Source organism: Mesoplodon bidens (genome assembly GCF_964165515.1).
Source record: "Mesoplodon bidens genome assembly, chromosome: 1".
Lineage (NCBI taxonomy): Eukaryota > Metazoa > Chordata > Mammalia > Artiodactyla > Ziphiidae > Mesoplodon > Mesoplodon bidens.
The window spans coordinates 122,548,683-122,575,072 of record NC_138176.1 but is presented as its reverse complement, the minus strand read 5'-3'; the positions used below and the strand labels follow the sequence as shown (position 1 = coordinate 122,575,072).

The 26,390-nt window shown below is 41.2% G+C and overlaps 1 long non-coding RNA gene across 1 annotated transcript in view; it reads left to right on the top strand.

The window, feature by feature from the left end:
- The window catches only part of LOC308614862, a 200,927-nt gene that overhangs the window by 152,631 nt on the left and 21,906 nt on the right, over positions 1–26,390 (top strand). The window contains exon 3 of the long non-coding RNA XR_014015446.1: positions 14,072–14,144. This is a non-coding gene — a long non-coding RNA (uncharacterized lncRNA). The remainder of the gene's footprint in view (positions 1–14,071; positions 14,145–26,390) is intronic.

Genomic DNA, 26,390 nt, shown 5'->3' with positions numbered 1-26,390 from the left:
TACTGGCCATTGTGAAGTAGTGCTTACACTGTGACTATCATTTGCTCATCTGCCAAAATTATTTTTTTCTCTTGGAGGAATCTGGGTCTCAGAATTATATCTTAACAGGCCCCCAAACTTGTCCAGGGTCAAATGGAGGTTCTGGCACTAGTCCTTTACATGTGAGAAGGCAGAAGAAGGCTAACCTCCCTTCAAGTAGTTATTTGGAATATGGTGGTATTTGAAAGATTTCCTGTCCTAAACTCTCTCTCCCACTTAGGTGCCCCAGGGTCTAAAATTCTGCCATGAGAAATTCATTCGCTTGAGTAAGCATTGTCCTCTCCTCTATGACTTCTCTTAAAATAAAAATACCCTGGGGGGGGGGTGGGATGGATTCCCCTGTGAAGTCGCTAACCACCTGTGGGTATGGCTTCTGAGTTGAACAGGGAAGCGATGACCAGCTTAGTGTTTCGTAATCTTCTCTGAAACTATTTAATAGCTTGCATTTATTTTAACAGTTTAATTCACCAAAGAAGCTATCAATCATGAATGCAACATTTTTAATGCTTAAAATCTAGTACTTTAAAAAGATAATAAAGGCAGCAAAGTTAGTTGTGGCTTCTGCTTTTCAACCTGGAATCACTGCCAGAAATATTGAGGAGTTCCCAACTTGGTTCAGTTCTAATTACCCAGACTCAGGCTCCAAGGGAGAGTCAGAAGATGACAGCAGGGGAGGTGGAAAAAGAACAAAGGAAGCTTTGCTTTTTTTCTGAAATTGTGGATTTTTCCACTAATAAATGATAAGGGTACCCATCATTTATACCTGACTGCTCCATGGTGGATGACACCTGGCTGCCCACATAATAAATAGTGGGTACTGTTATTCATCATCCCCATAAACTATCCTGGTACCATGCTTTTTTTTTTTTTTTTTTTAATCTTGTAGCTTCGATGTAGACTGTCTTTTCTCTGGTCTCCTCCTCTCTAAGTGCTACCCTTTCTTCAAACTCTGCTAAAATTCTACCTCTAGACTTTTCTAGCCACAGAGCTATCCTCCTTTTCCTAAATTCAAAACACTATCTACACAAATCTCTTGGCATGTGTGTGTTTATTACACCATGACTTCCCAAAGCATTGCTTTGCTAGTTAAGTTTCAACTCATGTTAAAAAAAGAAAAAGAAAAAAAAAAAAGGAATTCCCTGGTGGTCCAGTGGTTAGGACTTCACACTTTCACTGCTGAGGGCGCGGGTTCTATCCCTGGTTGGGGAACTAAGATCCTGCAAGCTGCACAGTGTAGCCAAAAAAAAAAAAAAAAAAAAAAAAAAGTTTCAACTCATGTGATTTAGCCCATGTAGATATATATCTTGTCTGTTTACCTACATGGGAATTCAGCAGCTTTGGAATCCCCAGAGTGTACCTGACAGTCCTGGGCATGCGATAGCTGCTCAAGTCTCTATTAAATGATTCAATTAAAGGCAATGGATAGACCTCTGCATATGTGACCTATAAAAGGTGACATATGCATTTTGATGTTCTATTCTTTGGCTGCCCCCATAGGAGATATCTTACTAAACAAACTGAAAACATTTGGCAGCTCAAACATGACACCTTGGTCTCTTTAGAGTAAAGGAAGTAATACAATTGAACATTTCCAAAAATCTCAGCTTAAATGAGTTGCTAATGCCATATGCCATCATGGCTATATTTTTACTGTCATTTTTTTTTTTTTTTTTTGCGCTACGCGGGCCCCTCACTGCTGTGGCCTCTCCCGTTGCGGAGCACAGGCTCCGGACGCGCAGGCTCGGCGGCCACGGCTCACGGTCCCAGCCGCTCCGCGGCACGTGGGATCTTCCCGGACCGGGGCACGAACCCGTGTCCCCTGCATCAGCAGGTGGACTCCCAACCACTGCACCACCAGGGAAGCCCTTGCTGTCATTATTTTAAGTAGATGATGATGGTGGTCGACAGGGGAAGGTGTCAGTGTAGTCCCTCAGCTGGACTGGAAGGAAGGAACCCTCAAGTTATCCATGAATCATGGTCTATGATTGGGCCCATCAGGAAAGGCTTCAACCAGGAAAATGAATATCAACTAGAAATATACCATAGCTAGAAAACGGATCATTGGAATTAAACTGTGGTTCAGAATTAGGTTGAACCATATAAAATTGATGATCTTTAGTCATTTTTAAACTACAAAACAATTTCATCCTAATAGTAGCACCCAGAAGGTTGACTGCCTAGTTCTCATTTCCTTCCTGGATGTGTCAACACGATGGTTCTAATTCCACTTGGTTTGAAATTTTATTTTCACACGGCAAACCATAACAATTTTAGTAATAATAGAATGTCAACTATGAAGTACCTTAAATTTTACCTTACAAGGTGTCTATCTTTTTAGAAAGTCTGTATTCTTACAAGTGTATGTTTATTTAGAAATCCTTTCTCAGTAAACCCTGCTCTTCGAAACATTTTTGAAACCATACTTTCTCATTGATGAAATACAAGGCCGTTTTAAATCGAAAAAGCCATTGTTAATAAGCTTCCCAATTCTGCCTTCTCCCAGGATTTAATTTTTTTAATGGAGGAGTTTGCTTTATTCTGTTTTATCTAGTTGATTTTTGTGATATATTATGCTTCTCAAGAGGAATATGGGCCTTCATTCTACCCATTCCCTCTCCCTAGTCACACATACCATTATTACTCTATTTGCCTTTTGTTTCCACTCTCTAACTGAAACTGAAGATAATATTAACTCACCTTTTCTTTGCTGAGTGAGATAACAATCCAACAGCACCAAAGGAGTGTAATGTTGGAGCTCACTTTCTGAGAAATTACATCATGGAAGGATTTGTCAGCCCCAGAGCAGATGTTCCTGGCTCTGGTGATTTGTCATCAGGCTCAGAATGAGGAGTTTTGAGTTCTAATCCAAGTTATGACAGTGACTCCTGGAATACTTTTAGGACAATTTATTGAACTTTCAATTTGGCCATTTTCCCATAATACTTACATGGAAACTCTTATTTACCTACTTTTGTTTCTAGCAGGCTTGGTCTATTTATCAGATTCCTCACAATTTCTGTTGTTTTCCTTTCCAGTGTCTCAAATTCTTCAAGTTATTAATAAACCTGTTTTTGTTTGTCTTTTGCTACAACGAATAAGTTGATTTGAGGGCCTGTGACTACTGGGTGCTTAGTGTCATCTAAGAGGTGCTAACTCCTCTGTGCAGTCACTCAGAGGGTGGCCCCATCCAGAGAGTAGGGTGACTCTGGTCTAGTGCCCTATCCAGCTGACGGACTGATTTGACCTCTGGGTTAGCAGAGTGAGAAGAGTCCAGAATGTTACCTTCAGTCAGTGAATGAATTCTGCAGCATCACTGGGTACATAATATGTTTGTGTGTCTCCCATTGGGCCCAAAGTGCTGGGCATGGTAGTCATTACAGACCCTGGTCCTTACTCTCAAGAAATTCACTTGAGTAGTTGAGGCAAAGCAACATATATGAGAAATTTAGAGAAAAATTAATTGCTAAATGACATAGCCCTGTCTATATGTTCAAAAGCCACATTGTAATTATTCTTTTATTTCTTAATCTACGAAACTTTCCTTATATGATCATGATGTGGTAAAACAGAATAATGAGTGAAGGCACTGAGAATCTAATTTTTAGGACTGGTTTCATCAGGAACCAGCTATAAGTTCTTAGGAGAAAATCTTCGTGACATTAGACACTGAGTTCTTAAATGCAGCATCAAAAGCACAGTTCATAAAAGAAAAAATCACAAATTGAACTTCGTCAAAATCAAAAGCTTCTGCTCTACAAAAGACACTTAACAAAATGAAAACACAAGCCACAGACTGGGAGAAATATTTGTAAAGCACATATCTGATAAAGGCCTTGTATACAGAATATAGAAAGAACTCTTATGATTCATTAAGAAAACAATCCACTTTTTTTAAATGGGCAAAAAAATTGAACAGATATTTTCCCACCATCTCTTCTTTCTTTACTAAACAAGATATACATATGGCAAGTAAGCACACGAAAAGCTGCTCCACATCCTTAGCCATTAGGAAAGTGGAAATTAAAACCATAATGAGATACTACTACACACCTATTAGAATGGCTAAAGTTAAAACTATTTGACAATACCAAGTGTTGACAAAGATGCAGAGCAACTGGAACTCTCACACATTTTTGGTGGGAATGCAGAATGATACAGCCAATTTGGAAAACAGTTTGGCAGTTTTTTAATAAAGATAAACGTACTCTTAGCATTTGACCCAATTATCCCCCTCCTAGGCATTTACTTAAGAGAAATGGAAAGTTATGTTCACATAAAAACCTGGATACAAATGTTTAAGTGACTTTGTTCATAATCACCAAAAATTGGAAACACTCAAATATCCTTCAATGGGTGAATAGATAAACAAGCTCTGGGGTACCTACTCAGTGAAATACTTACTACTCAGTAATAAAAGGGAACTATTGTTAACATGCAACCACAAAGATGAATCTCAAATGTACTATGCTAAGTGATAGAAATCAGATGTAAAAGGCTACATATTGTATGATTTCATTTATATAAAGGTTAAAGTTAAAATGGAAGGAAGGAAGGAAGGAAAGGAAGGAAGGAAGGGAGGGAGGGAGGGAGGGAGGAAAGACTATAGGATTGAAAAGAGATCAATGGGTATCAGGGGCCAGGCATGAGGAGAGAGCTTGACTACAAATGAGCATCAGAATTGGGTAATGGATCTAGTCTCTAACTAGATTGTGGTAGTTCTTATGTAACTCTATGTTCATCAAAACTCATAGAACTATAACATCAAGATGTGTGAATATTATCATTTATAAATTACTTCTCAGTTTTAAAAAAGGGAAAAATACAATCTCTCTGCCTCAGTTACACATTTGTCAAATGGAATGATGCAGCTTCTTCTGCTGATAATGATAATGATGATACATCAAACACAAGGTTTTGGAAATCTTTTGTAAATGAGAACATGTCTGAGTGCTTTGAAATGCATGAAGTGCTATACAGTTGCCAAATATTATTACTAGATTTTCCTGTTTTGCTTTTGTACTCAGCTGCCCTGCTAAACTCTTTTGTTATTTATGAAAGTTTGTACATTGATTCTTTCAGCTTTTTGCAATAAACTATCAATATAAATAATGACAATCTCTTCCTTTGCAGTCTTATATCTTATTTCATAGCTTCTTTTCTTATTTTCTTATATTGGTAAAGACTGCCAAGTCAATGTTGAATAGTAGTTGTGGTAGTAGACATTCTTGTTTTATTCCTAAACTAATAAGGGTATATATAAAATTTCAGAATTAAATATGATTTTGGATGGATTTAGTAGATATCCTTTCTCAAATGAAGGAAGTTTCTTATTTTTTTTTTTTAAGTAGCAGGCTTAATGTCACATTTATTTATTTATTTATTTATTTATTTATGGCTGCGTTGGGTCTTTGTTGCTGCACGCGGGCTTTCTCTAGAGCGGGGGCTATATTCATTGCAGTGCGTGAGCTTCTCATTGCGGTGGCTTCTCTTGTGGAGCACGGGCTCTAGGCACATAGGAGCTGTAGGCATGCGGGCTCAGTAGTTGTGGCTCGCAGGCTCTAGAGTGCAGGCTCAGTAGTTGTGGCACACAGGCTTTTAGTTGCTCTGCGGTATGTGGGATCTTCCCGGACCAGGGCTCAAACCTGTGTCCCCTGCATTGGCAGGTGGATTCTTAACCACTGCGCCACCAGGGAAGTCGTAAAGGAAGTTTCTTTTTATTCCTATTTCCTGAGAGTTATTTCTTTTTCGTTAATAATGAATAGCAGATTTTTTTTGGCTGAATGTTTTTTTCTGAATCTATTGAAATCATTATATCATTTTATCTTTTAACCAAAAATGTTTATTTTCAATCAAACTTCATAGCTGACCTTTTATATTCTTGTGCTCCTTCTCTAATCAACCTGTAATCTCCTAAGGGGCACAGACTTTGTCTTTTTGTCACTGTATCTCCATCACTTATCCCAGGTCTGATTTAAACAAAATATTTATCCCTAAAACTTAACTCTTATCTGCAGGCTCGAAAGATCTCTTCTCCCCTAATTTTTGTTTGTTTGTTTGTTTTTTGTTTGTTTGTTTGTTGTGGTACGTGGGCCTCTCACTGCTGTGGCCTCTCCCGCTGCAGAGCACAGGCTCCAGAAGTGCAGGCTCAGCGGCCATGGCCCACGGGCCCAACCCCTCTGCGGCATGTGGGATCCTCCCGGACTGGGGCACGAACCCGTGTCCCCTGCATCAGCAGGCGGACTCTCAACCACTGTGCCACCAGGGAAGCCCCTCCCCTAATATTTTTAAATCCTTAGTTTCAGGATTAGTTTTAGCCTGTTTAGTCATCTATATCTCAAAGTTTTGGCTTCATTCTTTTTGCTCCAAACGTATTCTTAGAGATAGATTTTTTAATAGAGTCAATGTGAGTACAAATACTCTCCCCTAAGACCTGCTGCTATTTTATATTTTAATATCTCTCTTTCCTTATCAAGAGTAGGTTGTAGCTTGCGCCTAGGAGCTTCAAAGTCTGTTCTTCAGTCATCAGGATGTGAGCAGAAGAAAGATACTGGTAACGCCTGGAGATTTGTAGCAGGAAGTTTCCATTTGTAACATGAGTGGCAGCCGGTTGTGGGGCACGTAGCCAACCTCAGGCTTGCTTTTGTTGGTCTCTTGAGAATCCTGCTCTTAGGGAAGACTGGGGAGATGGTATCAAGTAATGGGTAAGAGCATGGACTTTGGACAGAAGTAGCCCTAAGTTCGAGTCTTGGCTCTGACAATTAGTAATTGGGTGACCACGGATAAGTCACTTAACCTCTCTATTTTCGTTTTCCTCATCTTTAAAATAGGTGTAGAAGTAGGTGGTTTTGAGTGCCTGACACACAACAGACTCTCAAAAATGTTGCCTATTATTTCAATAGCAGTTGCCAAGGCATAATCTGATGTGATAAAATAGGTTTCTCTGTGAGAGGGCACTTAGAGTTTTTTTTTTTTTAATTTTGTTTTGTTTTAGATTTTTATCATGAAAGGAAAAAATGTAATTTTTTAAATGCAGTTATAAAGATGCAGAACAGAGTCCGGACTCATGTTTCACAATTTACATAGCTTATTTATTGTTTTATGTTCTGTAATATTTCAGACAGTTATATAATCTCCCCCCCACCTCCCACCCTTTTAGGATACCAGGATATGACACCAGGAGAATAGGGAAGAAAAGTTTTTGGTGGGGACGCATGATGTGTTGTAGGAAGAAGGCATATGCTTTTCTGACATTAATGTCCTGTCACTTACATTGGGTAAAGCAATCCCAAATACTGACTGATACCAGGAAACAGGTTTTTCCATTATCGTTGTTCTAGCCCTAAAGTCTATGAGACCTTTTTATAATGTTATGAGCCCTTCTCAGCCTGGCCTGTTGTCAGGCACTGGATTTTAAACCTCGGTTAATTCTCAGTTGTAGTGGCTTCCAAATCTCTCCAGTTCTTGAAGTCATAGCCTGAACTTCCCCACTTCTCTAGGAATAAATTTTCTTCGACATTGGTTCTCCTATATCATTCTTCTTATCAAAGGCTACAGTTAAACAACTACCCGGTAGAATAGGAATCGTTCACCAGACTCCCCTGCCTCCATCCCTTTGAGTCTGACCCACCTCCCTGAACTCCAGTCACCTCACCTCCCCATGGCTTGCCCTCTCTTCCAGCCAGGACCATCCATGTGCCATTTTTACTTGTGTAGCTTTAACTTCCTATCTCCTTGCCTCCATGAGGGTGATTTCTCTATCTTGCTGTTCTCCCTTCCTCCTTTTCTGGAGTCATGAGAGAGAGAAAATGTTTAGTCTTTTGGCATCCTTGAAAGAGATCTGTTATTAGGTTTATTTGTGTTTGTTTAGAAGAAGTACTTTGATACAATGGAGTTGGAATAAGATTATAAGAGAAAGCTCAAATGAAAGGAGAAAGATAGTTGCTAAATTGCATTTAAAGAGGCAGAGTCCGTTAACTGAATCTCTGTCTAGCTCCATGTGAGTTTGAAGTTTTTGCTGAGATAGTTGGTGATGTTTGGAAAAGTTCGGACCTGACTGCTCTGGGGTTTCATTCAAAGCTTCCTACAGGCATAGTAATGGACCACTAGATGCTGCAGGGGTTTCCCCCTCACTGAGACACTCTTGGGGGGTTGGGGCAAGAAGACAAAAACAAGACAAACAAGCAAGCAAATTCGGGCCCAGGTAAAATTGGGATCCGGATGCCACTTCCCCTGAGAGCTCTCTGCTTACCCTTTCTGTGCTGCTTTCTGTTCCAAAGTGCATCTTCCTCTCCTATCTTCTGCAATTCCTGATTTCAGAAAAATGACTTATTAGCCATTTATACCTTTGTGAGAATCAACGTTATTTTCCTTAACACTTTCACTGTATTTTTGCACTTTAAGACCTATCTCCAACCACGAAAGGACAGTCCTTGTCCTTGTGAAGGAAATTTTAGACATCAGTAAGAATTTGGGGAAAATTCAGAAAGAAAGGGAAAAGGGATGTTTCCTGGTACTCTTGAGGTTAAAATATACGGGGAAAGTAGCCACTTTATCTCCTTCTTCTCTTTTTGTTTTTGCTACTTACCCTTTCGAGTCAGGCCCCAGCAAGGGTCCTCCTGCCCCGTGTCACTCGTGCCAATAGAAGGAGACCAAGTTCTGTTCAGAAGCAAAGGAAAGTTTTGTTCTTTGATCAAAGATGGAGAGGCGCGAGCAGGTGTTCTAGAGTCCACGCCCTCCCCACAGGCTGTGGGCGGGGCTGCTTTATAGGGGTCTCGTCAGCAGGGAGGGGGCGGAGTTCTTGCAGTGGGCCCAGGCGAGCTGCTCACGGCCCTGCAGCCTTAAGCGCGGGGCACAGCGGTCTCTGCGCACGGCCCACCGCCGCCGCCATCTTGAATTGAGTCACCGGCGCAGCGCTTCTCCACAAGCCTGGCCCCGGAGCTGAGGTGTCAGCACAGCGTTTTGTCCGCGCTAGGAACTCCGGTCTGAAGCGCCAGGGGCAAGGCTTCTGCAACGCAGCACCCTATAGGCAAGTGAAACTAGACAAGGCACAAAAGAGGTTAGACCTTCTCTTACCACCTAGATTCCATCTTATTCCCCACTCCGCACCCTTGCACCGCTCACGCCCTCACCCCGCTCTGGGCACCCCAGTGGGCTTTGCCAGTGACAGGTTAATATGCCCCACGCGCGGGCCTGAAGGAGTCTGTACCGTATGACTTCCTTAAAACACATGCACTACCCCTGCCGGTACAGGAGATGCTTGGGCCACAGATGAAACTAATGAAGCCAAATGAAACTAATTCAAAAGCAAGGCTAGGGCACACAGATTCTTTCTGAGGGGATTTGGCAAGGAGACGTGAAGCGACTGAGACATTTAGCCATGGGAATAGTGGAAAGACCATGTAGGTCAGGGTTGAAGCTGGAGGTTGGGGCATGAAAGCCACAGAGAAAGCTGAAGGTATGGGGAAGCAGAAACCCTGAGCCAAGAGAAGAGGCTGCAGTCCGTCGCTCTTTATCATCCGCTTGTTCTCTATTTGTGCATTTGCTTACTTGCTAAAATTTATTTGTAACCCCCAAGTCAGTACTTGCGGTGCTTTTGCAGTCATTTGCAGACATGAGCAAAATGGTGAAAAATCTGAGTCATCCAACGCCACATTCTCAGCTGAGATCGAACAAGGAGGTACTCTGCCTTCTTGTTTCAGCTCTCGTGCTATAAACAAGTGTTCTTTCCACGGTTTCTTTAGTACCACGTTTTTCACATTTTTATACTTTTTGTTGGTGACTTCACGGTTTAAAATGACCCCCAGGTGTAGTGTAGTCCTAAAGTGCTGTCTAGCGTTTCTAAGCTCAAGAAGGCTGTGACGGTCCTTCCAGAGAAAATACACGTATTAGATAAGCTTCCTTCAGGCTGTAGTGCTGTTGGTTGTGAGTTCAGTGTTAATGAATCAACAATAAGGTGCCTTAAAACAGAAATACAAATAAAGCTAAGTTATGGATTGATCGGTTGGCAAAAGTGTTGTGACCAGAGGCTTGCAGCAACCTAATCCTGTATTTCCCGTAGGAGTAATGGTTCGCTATTTGCTAATTCGATGTTTGTGTCAATTTTAGAGAACGTAACTGCTGTGAGCAATGAGAATCAAGTATGTTGAGGGGTAAAGAATGAAGCAAACACAGAGGAAAGCAGGTGAGGGATTGTGCTGCTCCAGAGAGACAGAGAAGCTACCTTCTCCCTGGTGGCTCCCAGTTTCAAGTTCAGTTCCATTGAGGACTGGCTGAAATTTATTCAGTGGCATCTCAATATCTTTACAACTTTTATATAAGCTTGGTTGAGTTTCCTCTCCTTGCAACCAACAAAGTTTTGGCTGAAACTCATACTCCATACATTACCTATACTGAGGAGGCAACTTTGGAAAGATGTAGTGGTCTCGCCCTTTGAGGGCTGGTCCACGGCTGCTATGAAGTCCGTGCTGCTGAGGTTGCACTGGTGTGTTCCTGAGACAGGTGCTGCATCAGAAAAAACCACCCCACCTCAGGGAGGTCTGTGTTCTAACTAAATGTTCAACGCCACTTGAAAAGAGAGTTTAAGAACTTGAACTTTTAAAGAAACCAAACTTTGGTGTCAGTGTGAATTATCAATGACAGATACTTTGCACTAACTTGCTTTGGTTTCTAAGTTGAAGGATGGCAGTTTTAGGATGGTCAATTTTTTTTTTTTTTTTTTTTTGCTGGGAGACAAACACATTTTTGAAAACAAGTTCCAGTCTGAACACCCCTTGAGGAAGGGACTGTTTATTTGACAAAGCAGTGTGTGTCCCCACATGGGAAATTAGAGAGAGAGAGAAGCACCAGACCATGCAGAAAAAAAAAGTTTTAAGATTCTCTAGGTGAAGAAACAGGCTCTTCTCTGCATACTTGGTTTGATGACTGTGGAAAGTACACACTCAGTGGTGTCTGAGCGCCAAGCAGGCCCCATCGTTCTTTCCTAGCTCTCTGCGGTCTGTGATGACTCCACCCCACTAACCAGAATCTTTCACTCCCCAAATGCATGGTCTCCATTCCAATCAACTGTTTATCCCACTAACAGACCAAACTTTTACTCTGCCGTGCAATCCCTCATGTTTGTCTTATCTGCTTCTGAGCTCTCAGAATCTTCCCTTCAAAGCCAATCCAGTTACTCCTCCCCAAGAAACTATCACTGGTCCCGTGAACTTCCTTTTCTTTGCATTGCTTCTCCATCCCTGCTCTCTGAACCCATCTGGTACTTGAAGACAACCTTTTCTTATAGCCTACAGCATTTCCTAATGAGGCTGACTCTAACAATAATGAAAGTTTCAGTCAACTCAAGAATCATATCAGTACAAAGGGGTAATAATAATTCAAGGCCACCTACGATCCATAACTTTCCAAAAGCATGGTTGATTTGAAGTCAACCTCACTTCTTGGGGACCCTGAGCACATTAGACCTTGCTAATTTCCGTGGTTGTCCCAGCACATGGAATAAGTTAGTTTAGCTCATATGGGTAAAATTTTCATTCCCAAAGAGTTGTTTTGTTAGTGCCAACTTGAAAATAATGCTATACTGTCTTTGGGAAGGACTTTTCCCAAGTAATGTTAAGTCTCTTATTGCCAGCTCATTCAGTCTCATAAAAGCTTTCTGAGGTAGGGATCGCCCATCTTTTTTAAGGCAGAGAAACTGAGGCCTCACAGGAATAGTTTATACAGAGAGAGAGTTGGGGCTAAAAGCAGACCTTCTAGGTCTAGGTCTAGGTGTAGCAAGAGAAACCAGGGAAGCCTCACTCCCACAATAGGGCCACCATGAACAACAGTTGGGCAGATTGCATACTGCATAACTTCAGAGTTTATGAGGATGACGCCTTGTGGAGTTGACCTCTTTGGCCAGATGTGGTGGCCCTGCTCAGTCTAGGACCTAGCCTGAGGTGAAGTGAAAGCCGGTGCTGGGTACTAAGGAAGAGACTGAGAGTGCTTCATCTTAGTCCTCTTCTTGGACAGCCAATCCAGATGGCTTACACTCTCTTTTATTCTTATTGGGGTCATTGGAGGGGGAGAGTTTGTCAGGCCTATCTTCTCAGTCTCCTCTTAACAGCGTTCTCATTTCTACAGAAGCACTGAGCCAAAATTTCTTAAAGGGTCAGATTTGCAGATACATTTGATTACTATGAAGCCAGAGACAAAGAGGCCACATCCTTAAAAGATCTGGGGCCAAGATCTATGCATTATGGACTTAAATCCTGACACATTTGGCACAAGTTGAAAAATGAAAGAAAAAAATGCCCACTGTCTCAAGAGGCCTTAGGAACATACAAGGCAAAACGTTTTAGTTGTAGACAAGAAAATGCTGGAGAGTCAGCAAGGGATGAGCTGGTCAGGAAATATCTACTTCCTGTGGATACTCCCAAGTCCTCCCACTCTGGCCAACCCCATTGCAGATGATATATAGCCAACAAAACACTGTACCAAAACGGCACTGTCGGCTCAGTCAGCTCCAGTCAGCTGCACCATTGACCCTACTTGCCCATGCAGGACCTTCTAGGTTTCTTCCTGAGGCAGGGGATGGTCAAACAAACCAACAAGAAAGATTTGTATCAGAAATGTGGCATTCTGGAAGCAAGGGTAGGCATTTATAAGCTGCAGCTGAAGATAAATTTCCAGACTCTTTCAGGTACAAACAAGGAATTCAGGTTGACTTTACTTTGTAGAATGGCTTAAAAGAAATGGTTTTTATTTAATTATGGGAGTTTTTCAATACCATGGTATAAGAATTCTGTGATTTACCTGCGCTCAGATGAAAGCCTACTCTTGAAGTTTGCTGCATTAAGTGGGAATTAGTATGCTAAGTCCATTAACCACTGTTTTCAAAGGAAATCAGACTTGTCTCTTAAATTAAAAAAAAAAAAAAAAATTGCAGCGAGTCATGCTGAGATGCCTTGTCTTTAGTGAAAAGGGAAGTATGTTTTCTCTGACCAGCCCACACAAAATCAGATATTTAATATGATTACTGAGAAGACGGAAAAGGTTTTCAGGAAAGACTCCTGTTGCTCAGCTCCTAGCAGCCTGTAAAGGAGTAAGTAGGAAGTCGAAGGGACCAGCCAGCCCATTAAAATGAGGCCTAGAAATGGGATCTTTGATTCTGCACAGCAGTCCTGTGAAAGCAGAAGGTACAAATGATGGGTTAGGCTGGCAAGAGAGTCCAAACCAACCACCTAAGCAACCAACTTATTTTTAAGCACATACTATTTACACGAGGGTACACAAATGCAGGGTCACTGTCCTCAGGAGGTAGTTGTATTTTGGACATTTGGCTAACCAGGAAAACAGGAAACACTACAGGCATTTAAAACAGGGAATTGGTTACAGGTGATGGAGGAGCTGAGACACCAGCAGAGGATAGTGCTAGCAGGAAGCCTCTACCAGCCCCCAGGCTGGAGGGAGTAAGGCGGCCTTTCCATAGGTCCATGGGCAAGGGTTAGGAGGCACAAGTGGAACCAAGGTGGGTCTGTCTTGGCGCTGGAGCTGTGGAGGAGATGCAGCTGTTGCCAGAGAATGAGTCTGAGGCAGGGAATGAGGGAGAGAAACACCCTAACTTACCCTTGTTCCCCCTGCCAGTACCTCACCAGTGCCTACCATTGACTGCACCCAGGCAGAAGCCAACTAACATATGGGCCTGGGAAAGATAACCTGCAGGGGTCAGTCCCCCTGAGAAGCATAGAAGGGCAGGGGAAGGGCAAGGAATGGATTGGGGGGGCAAACAAGCCTCAGCCTGGAGCATGCTTGGATCATTTTTTACCTTCAGCCACAATGACTTCACCTCGTCCTGGGCCAGACCATGACAAATCAGTTGCAAACACAAGTGCTGGCTGGAATGGGCTCTGGGGTCGACCACTACTGCATCCTCTCACCACCTACTTAACCCCATGTGGGGCTATCCCAAGACCCTTTTCAGGAGGCTCCTTAATTCTTAAGTAACTATAAGTAACTATAACACACATAGCCTGACATACATACTGTCTCTTCACAGAGGCCTTGGAACTGACTGTCCTCACTCCTGTTCCCTGTGGAGAATCCCAGGATCTAACCAGCCCCATGGTCAAGTGAGTAGAATTTTGTCTGGCTTTCATTTCATCTGTGGTCAGTTCTGACAAGATCAGCCTGATAAAGACTCTAAGCCCCAATGTGCATAAATTGATGCTTTCAATTTAGTGCCTCAGTGCCTAGGTAACAGCAGCCCTCCAATCTGGGTATTTCTCTGAGTTGATGTCACAGGCCTATCTTGCTAAAATCAGCCTTATCAATATTATCAGTTCAGAGGTTTTGGTGTTCCTAACCAGCTGTATGACCTCAGACAAGTTACTTAGCCTGTTTAAATCTCTGTTTCCTCATCTGTACAATAAGAACAAACACAGGCCTGTTGTGTGGCCTAAATGAGAGAACAGCTAGTAAAAGCATTTATCTCTGTGCCTGATACACAAGCAATGCTCAATAAATACTATATCCTGTATTGGTCAGGATTCTTCTAGTTTAAGTGATAGAAGCCCAATCTGGATCTAGGAGTTTATCCAAGCTCCTCACTCTGGGTTTTCTCTATATTCCTCTGATTGATTTTACCCTCAGGCAGACTGTCCCCCGTGAGATGGCAGGGTGGATGCTTAGACATCCTCCTTCCTGAGCAACCACAGGAAAAAGAGATTCCAAGAGTCTCCTGAAGTCCCTGGAATGGGGTTTCATTGGCCTGTTTGGATCACATGTCCAGCAGTGAGTTAGTCACTGGGGCCAAAGGTGGATAGACAGCTCCAGTTGGCCAAGCCTAGGTCGTGTGCCCATGTAGGCTGAGAGTAAGAGAAGTCAATTCTCCAAAAGGAAATGGCAGAGCTGTTTTCAGAAGGAGGAATGGATGTTAAGAAGGCAAAAACAAACTATTTCCACTACAGCAGCTATTGTTCTATTATTATTACAATTGACTATTTATTATTTCCTACTAGCACTTCCACTATCCCCACTACTATACTGTACAGCTAGTACAAAAACTTGGAGGAATATTCAGTGAACAACTTGGTTAACAGCCAGGGAAAAGGGAAAATCATAGAAAGCTATTATGGGAGAAAAAGGATCCTGAATAGAAGGAAACAAAATGAAAGAGCTTTTAGCAGTAGATGAAAGGTGAAGTTAAAGCAAAGCCTGAAATGGTGAGTTCTAGGGGATCGTGTAAGCATCTTTCAAAAACAAAAGTGATCTACAAAAACAGAAATATAGATCAATGGAACAGGATAGAAAGCCCAGAGATAAACCCACACACATATGGTCACCTTATTTTTGATAAAAGAGGCAAGAATATCCAATGGAGAAAAGACAGCCTCTTCAATAATTGGTGCTGGGAAAACTGGACAGCTACAGGTAAAAGAATGAAATGAGAACACTCCCTAACACCATACACAAAAATAAACTCAAAATGGATTAAAGACCTAAATGTAAGGCCAGACACTCTAAAACTCTTAGAGGAAAACATAGGCAGAACACTCTATGACATAAATCACAGCAAGATCCTTTTTGACCCACCTCCGAGAGAAACGGAAATAGAAACAAAAATAAACAAATGGGACCTAATGAAACTTAAAAGCTTTTGCACATCAAAGGAAACCATAAACAAGTCCAAAAGACAACCCTCAGAATGGGAGAAAATATTTGTAAATGAAGCAACTGACAAAGGATTAATCTCCAAAATTTACAAGCAGCTCATGCAGCTGAATATCAAAAAAACAAACAACCCAATCCAAAAATGGGCAGAAGACCTAAATAGACATTTCTCCAAAGAAGATACACAGACTGCCAACAAACACATGAAAGGATGCTCAACATCACTAATCATTAGAGAAATGCAAACTACCATGAGGTATAACCTCATACCAGTCAGAATGGCCATCATCAAAAAACCTACAAACAATAAATGCTGGAGAGGGTGTGGAGAAAAGGGAACCCTCTTGCACTGTTGGTGGGAATGTAAATTGATAGAGCCACCATGGAGAACAGTATGGAGGTTCCTTAAAAAACTAAAAATAGAACTACCATACAACCCAGCAATCCCACTACTGGGCATATACCCTAAGAAAACCATAATTCAAAAAGAGTCACGTACCACAGTGTTCATTGCAGCTCTATTTACAATAGCCAGGACATGGAAGCAACCTAAGTGTCCATTAACAGATGAATGGATAAAGAAGATGTGGCACATATATACAATGGAATATTACTCAGCCATAAAAAGAAATGAAATTGAGTTATATATAGTGAGGTGGATGGACCTAGAGTCTGTCATACAGAGTGAAGTAAGTCAGAAAGAGAAAAACAAATACCGTATGCTAACACATATATATGGAATCTAAAAAAAAAAAAAAGGTTCTGAAGAACCTAGGGGCAGGACAGGAATAAAGACACAGATGTAGAGAATGGACTTGAGGACACGGAGAGTGGGAAGGGGAAGCTGGGACGAAGTGAGAGAGTGGCATGGACATATACACACTACCAGATGTAAAATAGATAGCTAGTGGGAAGCACCCACATGGCACAGGGAGATCAGCTCAGTGCTTTGTGACCACCTAGAGGGGTGGGATAGGGAGGGTGGGAGGGAGACGCAAGAGGGAGGAGATAATGGGGATATATGTGTATGTATAGCTGATTCACTTTGTTATACAGCAGAAACTAACACACCATTGTAAAGCAATTATACTCCAATAAAGATGTTTAAAAAATAAATTAATTAAAATTTTTTTTTAAAGTGATCTAAATAGCAATGTGTAATACATTTTGTAGTTGCCAAACTGAAACTACCTCACTGTGGTTGTTTTAATAATGCTTTAATGGCTATACAAAGCATGTTGTATGCTCTCAGCACCATATGTCTATAGTTGCAGAACTGACACAGGTATCTATGAAGCAGGCCAACAACATTCCCTCTACAGGAATGCCATGTCCACAACGCCTTATTGCAGATACAAAGATACATTTTTCACATAGGAACCTTGTGACATGGGAACATTTTAATTTTTCTTTCCTACTGTCTTAAGTGAAATCGGTATGAGATATGTATAAAGAATTTCTGGCAGAAAGTTCAGGGGCTATAACTTAAAGTGAAACATTGTTTGACTATTTGGCAATGCTGTAGTATCCTTGAACAACCGGTTTACTCCAGGATTAGTGATGTATACCAGTATCTAAATATTACAGAGAATGAGACCCTGAAAGTGGCAACCCTGCACTTGAACTTGAACCTATGTTTTACATACCAACGTATGCTCTGTCAACAGAATGATCTCTATTAAGTTGTGCTCCACAGAGCATTGGAAAGACTTTGCACATTGCCCCTCTTTGTAAACTAAAACTATGTTCTCAGAAATTTATTTTCCTGTTGAACATTAATGTTAAAACTAATATGCTATAGGATTTGCTTAGAGCTAAGCCTGTCCATGCAGAACAGTAGAACAACTTCAGGAGAAGCTGGTTATTTGGGCCATCTGGATGTTTCACCTGAAGAGCAGCCAGATCAAGTTGGCCGAGGTCCATCTGAGTAAAACAAGTCAGCTGACTGGGCCAGGCAAATCCTTCAGCTCAGTGTATGTAGAATATATGTTTTCTGTTTGTTTTGGTTTTTAAAGAGACTATGCAATGGTTAGACCACATGGTTTTGTGTAACAATTTTCGAATGAGAAGAAAACCACATATCTAAGGTGAACACTTTAGATAGCCTAGTTGAGTATTTTCTTAACTATACAATAATGTTCTGGGGAAGCTAGTCAAGTAGCATTTTGAAGTCTGATAGGCTCACCAAACAGAAAAGAATAATATGACTTTATAGTTCTAGACGTAATTATACTTTCCAAGCCACTTGTAGTAATTCTCTCAGCCACCCCACTGTCAGGTAGGGCTGACACCTAATTTAGTGCCCATCCCACTCCTTTCCATAATAACACAAACAGAATGGAAACATTCTTCACCCATGTTGAGAAAAGCCAGTCATTTGGTTTTCTAAGGTTTTTTTTTTTCCTTTCATATTTTGAAGGGTGGTGTAGACCAGATTAAAAAACATGGCTCAGGGAAGCAACAAATCATTCCCCCAAGCGTTTATTAAGTGAATCACAAATTCATTCAGCCTGACTGCTTACCCAGAGAAATTAAGGGAAAATGGTAACAAGTTGTGAGCCTCTAAGTATCTTCAACTTTAGGATCTCCCTGGGAAGGGTCACAAATGTAATCCTTTTCAGCTGTCCCTGCCTTGCTTCCACTGTCAATGGAAATATCCAGGCAGGATGAATACACTTTCTGACTAGACTCTGGACTGACCTAGACAGCTTTTTGGAAATTCAGGATATACTTTTCCTAAAGCCTCTTAATTTCTCCCATCCCTCCCTGATTGAAAACATCATTTATCCCAATACAGCATGCGGAAAGGGAGGGGAGGGAGAAACAGACAGTTATCTGAATTCAGGATAAAAATTACTTTGTGAGTTTATTATTCTCATCCATAACAGATGACAATTTTCCTGTCATTTAGCTGATTCTAGAGCAGAATCACCAAGAGATATTAAGTACTATTTTTCACACTATTTATCTTGAGGGCCCCAATGAGGCATGTACACCTACATTTAATAACCCGTGATCCATAACTTGCGTATTCCCTGGAAATGCTTGGATATTTTGTCAAGTGCAGCTAGCCTTTATTTCACTGGCCATATGTTAATTACCCTGCTTCACTTATATCGTGGTGGGTTCCAAAGACTTAGTCTTTCTCCAGTGTCTGAGAGCTGTCTGGAAATCTTAGTTCTAAAGAAATTTGTGAATTTGTAGTTTCTGAAGTAACTCTATTCCTCATTTGTTGGGTGACAGCTACTTTCATGCCATGACTCTCCCATCAGCTCTAAAATAGGCTCAGCCCTCTCTGACTTGGAACTCTCTTTGAAACTCTAAGATGATGTGTCATTTCAAGGGTAAAAAAGCAAAAATGTTATAAATATGAGTGGATGCTAGAGTCCCAAAGACTTTCAACAAGCTACAGCTTCCTAGTTGCTGGCATCAGCAATGTGGTTCTTATTATACAGCTGGGTTTCAGGCTGTGATCCTTTTCAAGTATCATCTCTATTCTGTGTAAAGAACATGGATTTAACGCAGTTTCTGTTGAGTTAATGGATAAGATTTGAAATGAATCTTTCTCTCAGCCATTCCTACAAGTTAGTGAAATGTCTCTGGTCCACTAACCCATTTCCAGGGACTAAGTCTAAGAATCTGACTCTGTCATTCATTGGAACTGAAATTGTCTTTCAGTGGTTAATACACCCAGTTAGCTCCAAATCTCTTAGATAAATTAGAACTTTCTAAGGCAGTAGCAAAAGGAAATCACAAGCATCACTAACGACAAAAAATCAGAGTACTCAGGTACAAACTAACCAATCTATGTAGCAACGACCTGCTCTTGGTCTGAACTTTTTAGTGAATGGATCACTACTTGGATGGGGAAGGATACAACCTAAATAGTTCATCTACTAATAAAGTCCCCTTAAAAATCACCTCTGTTCAGCAAATACTAATACAGCTGAGTCAAGCTCTTGGTTAAGTTCTTTATAGGCACCATCTCCGATAACCTTCACAATAGTCCTGATAGGTTGATACTCTTACTGGCCCATTTTACAGATGATGAGATGAAGGCACAGAGAAGTTAGGTAACTTGCCCACCATCACACAGAAAGTAAGTGTCAGAGCTGGACATGAAAAGAGTCCTGATTGACTTTAAATCCTCTTAGCCATTCTGTTACACTGCCTTGATGATTGGGCAAACACCCTGTCTCAGTGGTTTAAAACTGAAAAAGAGGGACTTCCCTGGTGGCACAGTGGTTAAGAATCTGCCTGCCAATGCATGGGACACGGGTTCGAGCCCTGGTCTGGGAAGATCCCTGTTGCGGAGCAGCTAAGCCCGTGCGCCACAGCTACTGAGCCTGTGCTCTAGAGCCCGTGAGCCACAACTACTGAGCCCGCGTGCCACAACTACTGAAGCCCGCACACTGCAATGAAGAGTAGCCCCTGCTCACTGCAACTAGAGAAAGCCCGCATGCAGCAACGGAGACCCAATGCAGGCAAAAATAAAAATAAATAAATAATTTTTTTAAAAAAACTGAAAAAAAAGGTAGCAGTTACTACTGAATATTTCACTCAGTGTGTCATCTGTGGCTGCCCTTTTCCTCCCTCTGGCCTTCTAATTGCTAGTCTTCAAATGGTACTTAAATTTTTCATTTCGCAAATCTTCCTTTTGTATTTTACCTCTTTTTCTTTTATTTGAATGAGGCATATTTCATATCAGCAATGAAATATCCAGGAGAGATCTCTTCATGGCAGAGTTGGAGGAGCCTTTGCATTTTGGTTTGCTTGTGAACTTGACACACACTGCAAATCCTAATGGGGCCTCCTGCCATGTAGAAATCTCTGGTTTGCCAACCGCAAGATTTCTAGGCCCTCCACAAGCATATTTCTTATCTCTTCTTCATGTGAGCAAGTTAAGGCTTCAAAGCAGAATCCAGTTTTGTGATTTTTATGCCCTTAGGATGACGGTGAACAATTTTTGCTCTTTGAAAAATATGTAAAATAAGCTAGTATTTCTAAAAAAGAGGTTCATATATATATATATATATATATGAATTGGCACTGATATGCTTAAGCATTGAGTGTCCGGAAGGTTAAATAAGAAGTTAAAAGCAGCAGTTATTTCTGGCGGTGGTGGTGATGGAGAATGGGAGCTGAGCAGATGGGGGTTGAGGTGGGAAGGAGGACTCTCACTCATCACCTTTTCTTCCTTTCTGGTGTTTGAAATATGAGAACTTACTGACTACTCAAAAATAATGTTGAAGAGAACAAATGCTCTTAACTTTTACCTCGAAGGTAATCAGATGCTGCAGTATCATCACAAGATCATTCAGTCAGGAGTTGGGTTAGTCTAGAGACAAATTTTCACAGACAGTGAATGGCAGTTAAAAGCCTAAAAAGAGATGGTTCCCCTTACTGTATATACAGCCTGTGTCACACCACTAAGGGTGTAGGAAGCTGAGGTAAGAAGAGGGCAAAATTTCCCAAATCGTGTCACATATTATCAAACAACAAAACAAAAGGGGAGACTACTGCAGGACTTCTCAGCGTTCAGTATGCCGTGTGCCTTCAGACCTCCCAAGAAGGGGTGGGCAGTGTTTCCTAAAGTTAGTTAACAGTGGAATCCCGCTCCAGCTTCTGCAAGGAGTGTCTCACAGAATTAGTGCTCCATGGAGCACATTTTGGAAAAGGCTGGATTGTCAAGGACCCTTCCAAATAAGAGGTACCATCTAAGCGGTATATGGAACTTTGAGCTCTACAGAGAAGTATTAAGTGATCACCACCATATTCACCAATGCAGCATGTCTTACACCAAGATCTACCTTGAGTAAAAAGTATATATACAATTCAAGAAATATTGAGTGACTATCTGTGCAAGGCACTTGGGGGCTCTGGGCTTACAGAAGGCAGTAACTAAGGTGACTAAGTGGGATAAAACTGCCTCCTGCAGGAGAGAGGGGAGCTAAGCCATCACAAAGAGCTGGTTCTAATTCCACAGATGACATGGCCTCCTTTACTCTAATTTCTAAAGTATTTGTTTTGAGCTGTATGGCCCAGCCCCATTTCACTTATAAATCAAACTGAGCATTAGGTCAGACATTTGAAAAAAGCAGAGCTCAGCACCCTTCAAAGCAGGGCAATGTTAGCAAACAACAGGAACACAATCCGTGGCATGGTTTGCATAAAGCATTTTCATCTGTGTAAATGGGTAACTTAACACCCATTTATGGCTGAAAACCAGAGGGACCAAGCCGTTACTCCTAATGTGCACTGTGACTAGTATTGGGGTAGGTTACCATGTGCACCATGGATTACATTTGAGTCTACAGTGAGGCTGCACCCAGGGTCCACTTTACCAGCCAGAAGAGCTTGGGAGAAGTCAAAGAAATGCTCTAAATGCTTTTAAAATCGACATATGCATTGAACATAACAATAAACAAAGACCACTTTGAGATTTAATAAAGCATTTTTACATATGTCATTGCCTCTCACAAAGTCCTCTTTACAGTCTTGAGAACAAAGGAGGGTATCACATCTCCATTTTATGGCAAACAAAATAAAAACTCAGAGAGACTTACTAACCTGCCGTTGCTCACACAGCCAGCAAGCAATAATGCTAGGAATCAAATCTGCCTATTCTGTATAAAAGAGATAACTAATAAGGATCTACTGTATAGCACAGGGAACTCTTCTCAATACTCTGTAATGATCTATATGGGAAAAGAATCTAAAAAAGAGTGGATATATGTATATGTGTAACTGACTCACTTTGCTGTACAGCAGAAACTAACACAACATTGTAAATCAACTGTACTCCAGGGCCTCCCTGGTGGCGCAGTGGTTGAGAGTCCGCCTGCCGATGCAGGGGATACGGGTTCGTGCCCCGGTCTGGGAGGATCCCATATGCCGCGGAGCGGCTGGGCCCGTGAGCCGTGGCCGCTGGGCCTGCGCGTCCGGAGCCTGTGCTCCGCAACGGGAGAGGCCACAACAGTGAGAGGCCCGCATACCACAAAAAGAAAAAAAAAAAAAAAAAAAAAAAAAAAAAAAAAAAAACTGTACTCCAATGAAAACTTTTTTTTAAATCTACCTATTCTGGTGCAGAATCCCACATACATTTCAGTACACCTCAGTCACGTGGAGAGAACTGCTGCTCCACTGGGGGCTTATTCTAAAATCTCACTAGTCGGTTTGAGATAATATTACAGATTCAAAAGGATCTTCTTCCTCGCTTTATCACACACACCTTGATTCCCTTCCTGGGAGATGAATCTATTGTAGCATCAGAAGGACCTTGTTTCAAGGCCCTTGCAAACAGCTACTAAAAGATATGTGAATGAGGGCAAGATAGTTGTCAAGAGTCTCTGGGTAGGATTCTTGCCTTGGATGAGATGACGGCCTGAATTTCTTCAAGACAGAGGTTCTCAAACATTGATGTGGGTAATAACCATCTGAGCATATGCCAGAAATGCAGAGTGCCTGGCTCCATCATCAGATTCAATCACTAGATCTTGGGTAGAGCCTGAGTATCTGCATTTTTAACAGGTCTCTTAGGTGGTTCTGTTCCACAGTTTAAGAGCCCCACACTTCAATCCTAAGAGCCTGTAATGTTATCAGAGTAAGTAGTGTTTAAATAATTATTCGTTCTGCTCATCAGTAACTCTTTGGGTTTGTTTAATTGCACAAGAATAGAAGAATCAGTGAGTGATTTAACCCAACCAATATTCAGTTCAGCAAACATCTCTTTACTTCACACAAGGCTATGGGTATATAAAATATGACCTCTGCCCTCCACAAACTCATCTTTTTAGAGGAGATGAATGTGTACACAAATCACAAAATCCAATGCTTTTAAAAAACAGAATTATTGAGGTACTCCTGAAGCACAGAAGAGCAAGAATTCATCCTGCCTTGAAGCCTTGGAATGCTTCCATTTAAGGCACCATTTAAACTGAGGCATCATTTAAACTGAGCCCAGAGAAGTGGAGAAAGGGCATTTTAGCAAGAGGGCACATTGTGAGCGAAGATAAGGAAATGGGAAAACATAGGTGCGTTCTAGGAGCCCAGGGAAGATCGTGTATGAGTACTACAATACGTAGGAGTAGGTAGGACAAATAGTTTTCATTTTCATGGCCTTTTACAACATTTCGCTTAATCATTTCAACTACTAGGAGAATAAGAGAATCAATCCTATTTTAAAGATGAAAATACTAAATGACTTGTTAAAGAAAAAAAAGCCCACAGGACCTACAACAAGATATTAATTTTTGGTGGGGGGGATGATAATGGGATCATAGAATGTTGTTGCCACTATTGTTGCCGCTATTACAGGGAGTATTAGTGGCTGATAAAACCACATACTGTACGAAAAGAAGCATATGGAAACATACTACACCAAAGTGCAAAATTCTGTGTAAATTCATGGCCTTCTTTAAAAATGCACATGTATTCTCCAGTTCTGTTAGTCAGTACTCCCACCAGCTGTTCTCATGGTGCATTGCTAACGCTCAGATTTGGGGCTCTCTTACTTTTCTCCGCTAAAGGACACCAAGATCCTTTGGGAAATAGCTGATTCCAGGTCTTGGAGTCAAGGGAAAGTCAGGATGGGTCTGGGACAGTCTGTGCTTCCAGACAGCATGCATGCTTTTATAAAAATCCAGAGGCAATGTTCAAAGGACAAAAGAACCACCTAAAGGGGCTTCCCTTAGCCAAGCTGAACACCACAAAATAGATAAAATAAATAAGTGTTTGATCAAAATAGGTTGCAACTGTCTAGGAAAAATTACTCTTCCTAATGATTCATAAAAAGGAAAGTTGATATAAAGTGGTATGAAAACATAATTGTAATACAAAGAGAATTAATATAATAAGCCGTATTTCATTTCCTATTGACTTTGTAAATTAAGGGAGTATAATTATAAATGAACATTTTGTTTCTTCTCTGAAAAAAATCATGCTATACTTTATAGTTAAGTACCCTTTATTTTCTGTATTAGCAGGAAAGAATAAACAATGGGAACTGAGGGTAATTCCAAGGAAAGCAGGTGCTGTAAACAGAATAAGACCAATCAGAACTAGCAAAACAGGGTCCCACGGTTCATCAGCACCGGTGGTCACACAAAATAACCAAGTGGAAAAGGCATGTCATAGTGTGTTACAAAAGGATAAATTACCTTCCTGTCCTAGAAAAGAGTGTTGACCACAGACTCAACCCCTCCACTCCATGGAGATGAATTGTCTGGACCAGTGCTTCCCAAATGTTTCATTTCATGGCACATGTAGAAAGTGATAACATTTACCTAATGACACATTAACTCATAGCACACTAAAAGCTGTGTTTGGTGTCCCTTTCTTGCCCTCCCCTCCCCTCCCCCTGGGGCTCCTGAACACGCAGGCTCCCAGTGGCTTGAGCAACAGGCGGTCTCTGTCTCAGTACCTCTGGGATTCATGTGTAACAATAGGGAATGGCACAGTGTACTGGTTGCAAAGTTCTGCTCTAGATGGCTCTCATAAGTATAATAAAATACCACTTAGGCTTATATTAAATAAAATACCAATAGGGTTTATATTAGTTTTCAGTAATTCTAATAGGCCAAAGACAATGTGTTAGGTACTACGAGCCATGCCCAATTAAAGAATAAATCATTTTCAGAAAGGCACTAGGTTTGAAAATCTTAAATCTGGATGAAAGACAGAAAATTAAAACTCCAGTGATGTAACAAGTAAAATGGGTTATAAAAAGGAACTTGGTTGAATAACCAGAGAATGAAAGCTACCTTAGATACTGCAACAGGTCAAATATCAATTCTTTGATTACCCAGTACCATAATCAGGACTGGTTCTGAGGCTGGTCCTTATCCTTTGGTAAGATGAGATATAAAAATACTAAAATTGGGCTTTCCTGGTGATGCAGTGGTTGAGAGTCCGCCTGCCGATGCAGGGGACACAGGTTTGTGCCCCGGTCCGGGAAGATCCCACATGCTGCGGAGTGGCTGGGCCCGTGAGCCATGGCCGCTGAGCCTGTGCGTCCGGAGCCTGTGTTCCGCAGCGGGAGAGGCCACAACAGTGAGAGGCTCGCATACTGCAAAAAAAAAAAAAAAAAAAAAAAACTAAAATTACTGAAACTTTAGGAAGACAAACCTGGGAAGAAATGCAAATAACATAATGTTATTTAAGTCTAAGGTATTAACATTTGGGAAACTAGTTTTTGTTTCAGGTTACAGATCAGCTTTTTACCTTATTGATAGTATAAGTGTCTTCTTCTTAAGTGTTTAAATGCTAAAGATAATTTATTATGGTAGAATTGTGGTTTTAACCAAACGTTTAGAAGTATTTGCGTTAGCAATCACCTGGGAACTTTCTAGAGAGATGCCTGTGACTGGAAAGGTGAAGTGGATTTAGTCATGGAAGGCCTTGACAATCCTGATTATCTGACCTAGGCAGTGGGATATGGTGGAAAGCATAGTGGGAAATAGATGTGGTTTATTGTCTTAGGTCTGCTAGTTACTCATGTGTGTCTGGGGACAACCTCTTAACTTCCTTATGCCTCAGTTTCTTCACCTGTTCAATGCAGAGGTTAGAATTGCATTTGCTTTTTATTTATGTTTATTTTTATTTATTTGACGTATGATTGACCTACAACACTATGTTTGTTTTAGGTGCACAACATGAACACTATGTTTGTTTTAGGTGCACAACATGGTGATTTGATATTTCTATAC